Genomic DNA, 10,325 nt, shown 5'->3' on the forward strand with positions numbered 1-10,325 from the left:
AAGTAAGTGCTACACTGTGAGTCAAAAATAAAGGAAAATAAACTGTTAGATGTAAGATCTAAATAACAGCATCACGTATATAAGGGGATGTGGGTGTTATGAATGCTTCATTTTGGTTGACAAACCGGGGGCTAAGAGTAAAAAAAAAAAAAAAAGCCCTATACAGAATAGCTCCAGTTATTTCTTTGTCTATTATTTGGCCCCTTTCCTTTTACTGTCTTCCATAGAGGGTTTTTTCTTGGTCCTTAAAACACATTCCCTTTTAGCCAGGCAGTGGTTGGCGAATGCCTTTAATCCCAGCACTTGGGAGGCAGAGGCAGGTGGATTTCTGAGTTTGAGGCCAGCCTGGTCTACAGAGTGAGTTCCAGGACAGCCAGGGATATACAGAGAAACCTTGTCTCGAAAAACCAACCAACCGACCAACCAACCAACCAAACAAAAAAACAAAAACAAAACAAACAAACAAAAAAAACAAACCAAAAAAACCCCAACACATTCCCTTTTCAGAATCTTTCTCACTTCTAGCTCCTTTCTTGATACCAGATAGTTCCAGGACTGGATGGTTCTCATCCTTCAAATTTCTGCTCAAATGTCACTCTAGGAGGTCTTTTCTGGTCATTCCAAAATAACATCTCCACTCGCCTTCGTGTGTGTGGTGTGTATGTGCATGTTACTGACAATCACACACAAGGCGCAGTGCAGACTTAAAGCATATTTTGTGGCTTCTATGAGAACAGGTCATACAGAATGGGGGTTGCCTTCATCTCCTATCCTGGGAGCCTTTGCCTAGTAGGGAACAAATTCTTGAATGAATGAACGTGGCTCTTCTGGGGCCCTGCGTGTCGTTTCTTCTTTCCAACCGGTCCCTTCGCAGAAGTGGTGGTTAACTTCAGTCAGGTACTCGGGTCTCCAAGCCTGGTCCACGGCGCCACGTCCCTTGGGCCGAGCGCTTAGGGCAGGGAGCCGCCTGTGGAAGCGAAAGCAGGAAGGGGAAAGTCTCCGCGGAGGCAGCGGCCGCCTATCCTATCAGCTCGGACGCACCGGGGCCTTCCCGGCCAGGCTGACTCATTCCCAGCCGTCTCCTCTGCGAGCGGAGGCCGCAAGCGCGCTGCGCCAACCCGCACCCGCCCCGCTCCTCCTCCTCCTCGCGCGCTCTCGCCCGGGGGCTGCCCCGGGAATCTCCACGAGCGCCTCCGCTTCCCGGGAGCCTGCGACCGACCGCCTCTCCTGCCCGGGCCCAGTACCGCGGCCGAGCTGCCCCGCGGGCGGCGCAGGCGCAGTGGGGGCGTGCCGGCCTCCCGCCCCCGCCCCCCCAACCCCCGGCCGGCTTGCCCGCGCCCGGCTCAGCCGCTCCTGGCCGCTTTCCCGAGGCTGCACGGCGACGGAGCCCGGCCGCGCTGAGCGACCAAGCCGGCGTCGCGGGCCGAGCGGAGGCGGCGTGCGGCCCCGGGAGGGCGGGGACGGGCCCGGCGCGCGGTGGGCGTGGCGTGGGCTGCAGGAAGCTGAGGCAGAGCAGAGACGGGGCAGCAGCGGCCACCGCCGGCCTCCCGCCGCGCTGACAGGCTGGGCGGGCCCCCGCTCCCAGCGAGCTCGCGCGGCGGCGGCGGCGTCGGCGCCTCGGCCGCGGCCCCGGGTCCCGAGGCGCCGGTCCGGGCGAGGGCTGCAGGCGGCTGCCGGGTCCGCCGCTGCGGGATGTGAGTGCGGGCCAAGCCCGCGCGGGAGGGCCCCCCCGAGGGCCCAGCCTGGCGGCCGCTCGACCCTGCACCCGGCCCGGGGGCTCCCTAGACCTCGGCCCGCCCGGCACGTCTCGGAAGAGCAGATCCTGCGCGCCTCGGGGCGCTCCTGGGTGGCCCGACCCGTGTCGCCGGTGGGTGCAGTCCCTGGCTGCTGGATGGGGGTGGGGGGGACAGCGGTTCTCCCTGCGATCGCGCCTCCTGCTTTCCGCTTAGCCCCCTGCTACTGGCAGGGAACTTCATAGCTAGAGAACCTGCGGGTTTCCGACAGCCTAGGAAGGAGTGGCTGGTTGTTGATAAATGCACGCATCCCCGTGAGCCTTAGAACCCGACCTCCCTTTTTCTTATTCTTCTGTAAATTTTTCTAGACATCTAAACAGCGCAAGGGGGGGGGGGAGCATCTATTTGCCCTGGGTTTTTGAGTTAGTGACTGCTGCTTCTGTTTTTAGGTCCCTGAAGCAGGCGACAGGAACAAGATGTGAACTGTTTTTCCTCTCCAGAAGAAGAGGCCCTTTTTTTCCCTTCCCGCGAAGGTGGGTATTAGAGCTCGGGGCTGCCTGGGTGCTGCAGTTAAAGACCAGGGTGTCTGAGAGCTGCCAGCCAGTGCCTGCTAAGGAGGCTGGATGCTTGTGTAGAACGGCAGGACTAATTGTTGCTTACTGCGAAAATGGCAGTGTTGAACTTTTCCTGTTGCTGTGGGAGAGTAATTGGGTGGTATTTATTGTGTCTCTTGGATCCTTTAAGAAGCGGTCTTTGTTGGTTTTACAGCATGGTCTTGCAGAGATAAAGAAGTAGACCCTTTCTCCCCTTTCTCTTTAGGTAGCCCGAGTCTTAATTTTCAAGTAATTAGAAATACTGGTTGAGGGAACACATAGGTTGTTTTTGCTGGGTTTCTGCTGCCACACTGAATGCTTCCTGTGGTCACCTGCTTGCTTTGTTGGTTGAATATACGTAGTTTGCTTTCCGGTGGTTACTAGTCTATCTGGGAAACTCCTTTGGCCTGAATGAAAGGACAGGAGCCGCTGAGTGTGTCACAGCAAGCAGGAGAAATGCGGAGAAGGGAAACAGAAGCGGGAATAAGGGAGTCGGAGGTTGCTTTTGGTTTCATAATAGGTTTGTATGAGTGAGTTGTTGGCTCACTGCAAATATTCTGATACAGTTCCCAGCGGATTTGAAAATGAATCATCAATTTCTGGTCCCCTTTCTCTATATCCTTTACCTGTCTGCTGTTTACTATTCCAAGTATTAAGATCGTTTGGTTGTATGTGAGTTGGCTTGAGTGTGGGAATCTGCAGACTGGCTGTGTCCAGGATTTAGCCTACTAGTACTCCATAGTGCTCCAGGCACTAGCATTTACCTGTACAGGAGAGCTGCAGCTGTGGAGGATAGATAAGCACTTATGTTTATTTTTTTGCTTTTATGGAGTATTGTGGAATTTGCACTGTAGACCAGGCTAGCCTCCAACTCAGTGATCCTCCTGCCTTTGCCTTCCAAATGCTGGGATTAAAAGCCTGTGCCACCACCCACCTGGCTTCATTTTTTTTCTTTTAGTGTCTTTTCCTTTGTAATTTGAAGGTGTCTTGAATGTGAAAAAACAAACATATTTTTCTCTACTTGACCCGGATTGGTTATTCTTGAAAGATGGGATCCTTTTCTGGCAAAATAGGAAAGACCATTGGTTTTGGTGTTAGATCTGAGTGTGTAGACTTAGGTTAGGATAATGGTGTTCTTTCCATTTAACAGCTGTATCACTTACAATTTTTCTCAGAACATTGGGTGTGGATTGATTGGACTCATGCAGAGTAGTAAATGGTTTGGGCGCTTTCGCACGTCTCAGCTTCTCATAGCTGGGCAGGCGAAGGAGCTTTCTAGCTGGGGGTGCATAGGTGGTCAGTCCCTGGTGCTTCTTCCATAGAGAAACTGCATGCCAGTGTATTTTATTTACAGCCTCTGTATGGAAAGGGTTTGACGCCCAAGCCCCAGAGTGCTGCCCCCTTGTGGTTAAACTGCGCAAAGACTTGCCCTTTGCTCCTCCCCCATTACAGTGTTTTTCCTTTTTAGGCTCCCTCTCTTAGTTCTTAGTTTCCCAAACTGTGTCAGGTGCTAGAGCACTAGGGAACTCGGGCTCTCACCACTTACCTGAGGTAGTTTCAGCAGTAGGAAGTCCCATCCACTCCTACAGTGGCCGGTCTTTGCAAAGCTGTGTCTTCAGAGTTTACTGTATGAAAAGCGGCTACAAGAAATGACAATGTGGCAACGCTTAGGATGATACGAAGGGCTGAGGAACCGTGAGAACCCGAGCAACACTAGACCCCAAGAGTATTAATGCTAAGTTGTTTGACCCTACTTGAGTATTTCCTTGGCTTAAAACATAATAAAAGAAATTGCTAACTTTCAGGATTCCTCAAATGAAGATAGTTTGGGAGCATCTTCATTTGGTTGCAGTTGGCTTTTCTGATAAAAAATTTCAGTTCAAAGCCTTAGTTCATAATGGCATAATGTAGTGGTTTTAATAATGTCTGTATGGCGTCTGCTAGGTTCTTCTAAGAATGTCTGTATGGCGTCTGCTAGGTTCTTCTAAGAATGCCTGCATGCTCTCTGCTAGGTTCGCTCACATTGTAATTATTTACCTCTTGTGTACCTGCTTCTCTAGTCATTGCAGAGTTTTTATTTTATTCTGTACAGGGCTCTTACCACTACATTTTTGATAATCTTTTTGTCCCACATGAAAACTGTTATTTTATACTACTGCTGTAATTTGGATCTTGAATGTCCCTGAACTGCTTTTGTGTCAGAGCTTTGGATTGCTGGAGGCATGCTCTAAGTGGAAGGCAGGAGATACTGAGATGCCAACTTCGCTTCCTGCTGCCATGGCAACCAGGCCTTTCTTATTTTAACACTACTTTGCTGGCTAGAAGGACAGTTTTGAGCCCTCTACATTTCCCCACAATTTCATAGAACAGGAATAGTTTATCTCAGTTGTAAAGGCCTCTAGACGACAAACTGCTACACTGTCTGTGCTGAATCTCTATGTTTGTGTTTCCTGTGTCGCAGTAGGGGAGAGAGACTTGCCTGTATTACTTAAGAGTCTCCTTCCCTATTGTTCAGTAGCATTTTTTACTCACTCCAGGTTGTCTTTTCTGACAGTTGCCCCTCAGCCTTATTAGGCCTTTATTTGATTTTCTCAAGGAAGCCTTTGGGTGGGTACTTATCTCTTTCCAGCTACTGTGGAACTGTCCCTTAGTCCAGAGGTTCTTAGAACTACACACAGGATTTACTGAAATATATGTTATTGGATTCTGTCTCCAGAGTTTGTATTTCAGTAGGTCTGGAGTGGCACCTGTGCATCTGCATTTCTTACATGTTTTCCCCAGGAACACCACACTTCGAAAATCATGATTTAAATTGATTGGCAAAAATGATTTAAATTTGTTGGCAAGGATTTTTCTATTAAAGAGCATAGTTTTTAAACTGTGTTGGCGAGATTGTTTCTTTTGCTAACCTATAGTGGAACCTTTGTAGCATAGAAGTAGTCATAGGTAGAACATAAATAAATGGCATGCTGTGTTTCAATGAAGGTTTATTTACAAAAACAGCCAACTGGCTGAATTTGGCACATAAACTAAAATATGAAAATTCCCAATTATCATGTAATTCCACCATCTCAGTGAGTTCCTGATGTACTTTTCTTTTTTTTTAGAGCAAACCTTATAGAAAGAGCTGTTTGTCCTTTAAAAAAATTCTTTCTTAAAATTTATTTTCTTGAGCAAGTCACACATTTAATGTTTTATCATCCAAAATAGTATTTTTGTATATGTGTTATTTTGTTTGTGAAACCGAAGAGGGCTTGTCGGATTAGAAGTGGCATGTGTTCCTGATTGCAACACACACACACATTGCCAAGTTAGTGTAGAAACACGAGGTGCTTTTTATATCTCTACTACAGTGTTTTCAGGTGGCCTGGTTCTAGCTCACTGGAGACATGTGTATAATAGTCTAACCATTTACAAGCTTTTAATTTTCTGTTGGGACTTGTGTGTTCCAGGACACACTCTCTGTTTCTCATATCCCTGTCCCTGCAAACAATGCTGTGCTTTTTGTTGTTTAAATCCTTATTCCCCATTCTTTACTCTGTGTGTGTGTGTGTGTGTGTGTGTGTGTGTGTGTGTGTGTGTGTGTAAGAGTATGGGTTCCTGAGAAGGCTATAAGAGGGCATCGGATCCCTTGAAGCTTACAGGCAGTCATGAGGCACCAGACAGGGTGGGTGAATTCTGGAAGAGCAGGAAGCTCTTCAACTCTTGAACCTCATGTCTCCTCAAATTCTTTTTCTGTAAAGATCTGGTCCATGCTTTAGTTGTGCATGAGATGGCTAAAAGCTTTCTCTGTTTTAATAACAACGATCATCCTTCCCTGGTCATCTTTCAGCCCTAATTGAGGAATTTAGTATTAGAGTGTACAGTAACTGAATGAAAGGGATAGGCTTTAGCAATCAAGAGGCACATTTAATATGTATTAATTACAGACACAAAGGTAGTAAAATTCCCTTATCAAACATAATTAGTTTGCAGTGAGGGTGGCTTGGAGGTAATGTTTAGGCATCTCGGCTCGCCTAGTTCAGTAACTTCATCTGTTATGTTATTTTCTCTTGGTCATGTGTTTGAAAAGTCAGCTGTTTTAGAATTCTAAAGTGTAGGAATAAATTTAGATAATGTTAGATTCTCGAGTATTTGATGTTTTTCCATATATGTGTGTATGTACATACATAATTAAAAATTATTATAGCAGCGTTTTAATCTTCACTTACTTGACATCATTTTGGTGTCAGGGACTGGTTGAAATGATCAGTGAGACATCATGCTTCTCATCTGCAGGAAACTTTCAGTCTAGTGGTGAAAGAAGACCAGAAAGCAAACATGTGACTTTACCTTTGAGAGGTCAGAACTGGTGGCTCTTGGGTGGGGCAGGGACACTGGAGAGAGCAAGCCTGAGAACTTTGTGGAGATGGTGATTTCTAGAGGGCCTTGGTAACGTGGAAGAGCGTGGGCCAGACTGTGACTACATTGTGCGTTTCATTTTATGTGAAAAATCCTACAAGTGTAGAACAGAATTCCTTATTGCAAGTTCAAAATCAAGCACTTGAAACTACCTCTATTTCAAGAAGTAGAGATTTCTCAATATCTTACAGGCACTATCTCCCATTAGTGTATTTTGAGTTTAACTTTGCTTTTAATCTTCTTTTTTGGCTTAATATATATGCATTTGTCTTAGTGGACTAATCGAGTTTGCTCAACCTATTTATATTTAAAATGGTTACCTTAAGGCCTACAGTTTTCTACAACTTGCTATTCTAGTTTTAATATTTATCTATGTTAAGTTAAAGATCCAGGAACTTACTTTCCATAGTGCGAACCCGCCAAAGCATTCACTCATTTTCTTCATAATTGGATTGCTTGGAAGTTTGTTTGTTTAGCTCCAACTTTGGGAGTGGAGGTGCAGTGTGTGTTAGTGTTTGTGTGAGTGTGTCTCTGTAGGGTTTGTAACTAGGAAACGAATCCTTCTCTATGGTTATAGACTCAGCTCGTGCCTGGGATCCTCAAAACCCTTCAAGAAGCGTTTGTTAACCTAACAGTACCGAGACGTGTGCAGATGCTATAAAGGCACTAGCAGATAAGATATACCTGTTACAGCATAGATCAATGCAGCGACACCAGCTGCAGTGTAGCCATCATAGTGTGCATGTGCGTGTTTGTGCATGCACGTGTGCGTGTCCCACTCATAGAAAAGGGACAATTTGAATTACTTATGTTTTTAATTCTTTTCATTCTTTTCTGTAGAAAACTAGTACATTTTCTAAAAGGCCAAGTTCATTCTAATGAAGCAAACATTTCCTGAGTGCTTGTGGAGTTCTGCATTATATATGTATATGTGTTCCATGTAATACCCTTTTAAAATTATAAATTCATAATTGGATACAGAACGTAAATATAAACACATATGTAAAACACGGATGAAAATAGGTCTGATTGTCAGGTCTGGCAGTATAAGCTTGTACTATTAGCTACTGGAGAAGCTAATAAAGTCTCATTTTGGGCTACCAAACATCTTCAAGGCTAATCTGGCTGATTTATGAGATCCTGCCTCAGAATTTTAAAATATTTCAAAAAGGATTGGGAATATAAAATTCAGTGGTAGAGCCCTACCTAGCATGTGTGAGAGTCTATGTTTAATCCTCAGGATTAAAAACAGGAAAGAGAGAGAGAGAGAGAGAGAGAGAGAGAGAGAGAGAGAGAGAGAGAGAGAGAGAGAGAGAGAGAGAGAGAGAGAGAGAGAGAGAGAGAGAGAGAGAGAAAGAAGGAAAGGGAAGGAGAGGGAGGGAGAAGGAGAGGGAAGGAGAAGAAGAAGAAGAAGAAGAAGAAGAAGAAGAAGAAGAAGAGGAAGAGGAAGAGGAAGAGGAAGAGGAAGAGGAAGAGGAAGAGGATGAGGAGGATGAGGAGGACGTGGAGGAAGAGGAAGAGGAGGAAGAGGAGGAGGAGGAGGAGGAGGAAGAGGAGGAGAGTGAGTGAGCCAAGCTGAAAGTATCTTCAGATTGCAAGTACAAGTAGTCGAGGGTACCTGCTGGGTTCCTTGTAGAGGGACTAGGAACTTTGACCTTATGGTATAACATACACTAGAGTTAGCTTAGTGCTAACTGTTTCTTCCCTCTAAATCAACAGTTCTCAACCTATAAGTCATGACCCCTTTGAGGGTCAAACAACCCTTTCATAGGGCTCACCTAAGACCATCAGAAAGCACAGGTATTTATATTATGATTTCTAAGTAATTTTGAAGTAACAATGAAAATAATTTGGTTATGGGGTCACTGTAACATGAGGAACTGTATTAAAGGGTCCCAGCATTAGGAAGGTTGGGAACCACTGGTCTAATTTTTTTGTTTGTTTGTCTTTGTTTTTTCGAGATAGGGTTTCTCTGGGTAGCCCTGGCTGTCTTGGAACTCACTCTGTAGACCAGGCTGGCCTCGAACTCAGAAATTCGCCTGCCTCTGTCTCCCAAGTGCTGGGATTAAAGGCGTGCGCCATCACTGCCAGGCTCCCATTGGTCTAAATGAACATCTTGCCGAATGCTACCTGATGCTATAGCATTAAGCATCCTGGCTTCGGAAAAAGACGTGATACAGGTTTTTAAATCCTAAGATGAAGTTAAAAATCTTCTATTTTGTTCTGCATATATCTCTTCATGCAAAAATTTTAACTTGGTATTGTCAGAACTAGTTCTGTATATAGATAGCCAAATTGGCTATGTTGACATTTCACATGGTCTTATTGTTACAATTACTATTGTTAGGGAAGAGTGAAGGCAAGGGGTGTGTGTGTGTGTGTGTGTATGCGAGTGTTTGTTTAGGGTTTGGGGTGGGTTAAGGATTGAGGTGAAGTAGAGAATAGTGAAATGTGCCTACAAACCACAACCACATTTCAAAAAAGATAGCCATCTTAAAATTTAAAACAATTCATTTTATTTCAGGTAAAAAAAATTTTTTTTAAAGATAATATCTTCTTCTGTAGTCTCAGTTGACCTGAATTCAACAGATTGCCTAAGCTGACCTCAGATTCATGGTGGTCTTCCAGCCTCAGTCTCTTAAGGGGTAGGATCCCAACCAAGCATGAGACACTGCACCTGCCTTTACAAGGTTTGAAGAGTATCCAGGCACTAAGTGTAGAACCTCACAGATGCTCAACAACAAGTAGCCCGTGTTCATCACTACTCCTGTCAGTGTGCATGCGCACAGTATTGCTAACATGCCTGTGGCCCTTTGTGCCTCCTGCTCATTTCCTATTCCCTTGCTATCATGGTCCTACTGTGCTAACTGTTGCCCTAACATTGTCACCACAAGCAAGAGCAACTGAGAGATGGAAGTAGACTTGAGAAACTCTGTAGTTAACAGAGAGTTCTTTTAGTAGGACTTGGAGGGAATCACAAAATACTATCTTTTGAACACCTGGTTGCTTAGATTTGCTTAGAAAGTAGGGACGCAAAACATTCGATTGAAAGCATACTGGAACTTTTCTTCATGATAAATAATAAGCTAACCCTATTGCCAAGAAATGGTCAAACTTTGCTGCATTAAACAGACCACAAAAGTCTTACATTGCTGGATGGAAAAACAAGACACCGTGGGATGACAGCAGACGCTATCATTGCATCGAACACACCAGAACAACAGTGCAGTAATGTCTTTCATGTGTTGGAGGAAAAGATGTGTAGATAGAAGTTTGAGAATAAGGAAAGTTTTTTTCAAAGCCATTGGAAAAGAACCCCTGAAGACTACTACAAGATATATTTTAGCAGGAACAAATGAGTCCTGAAGGGAGTCATTGGATCCCAATGCCAACACAAACATTTATCAAAATTACTCTTTAATACTAACAATATACTTTAATTGACTTGTTTAAAAACAAACTCAGCTTTTTTTTTTACATTTGTTATATTTTCCATTGTCTTAAATTTTTGTTTCATTGTTCTTTGTCTATTCTCTTTTCTCTTCTTTTCTTTTCTTTCTTTCTTTCTTTCTTTCTTTCTTTCTTTCTTTCTTTCTTT

General features: G+C 44.7%; 1 protein-coding gene across 1 annotated transcript in view; it reads left to right on the forward strand.

Annotated features, from left to right (window-relative positions):
- The first annotated feature begins 1,544 nt into the window (after positions 1–1,544).
- Jak2 (Janus kinase 2) overlaps positions 1,545–10,325 on the forward strand; it is a 67,970-nt gene continuing 59,189 nt past the window's right edge. The window contains exons 1-2 of the mRNA XM_031390053.1: positions 1,545–1,867; positions 2,183–2,266. The gene's annotated coding sequence lies outside the window, so the exon portion shown is untranslated. The remainder of the gene's footprint in view (positions 1,868–2,182; positions 2,267–10,325) is intronic.

This window comes from Mastomys coucha, unplaced genomic scaffold, assembly GCF_008632895.1.
Source record: "Mastomys coucha isolate ucsf_1 unplaced genomic scaffold, UCSF_Mcou_1 pScaffold21, whole genome shotgun sequence".
Lineage (NCBI taxonomy): Eukaryota > Metazoa > Chordata > Mammalia > Rodentia > Muridae > Mastomys > Mastomys coucha.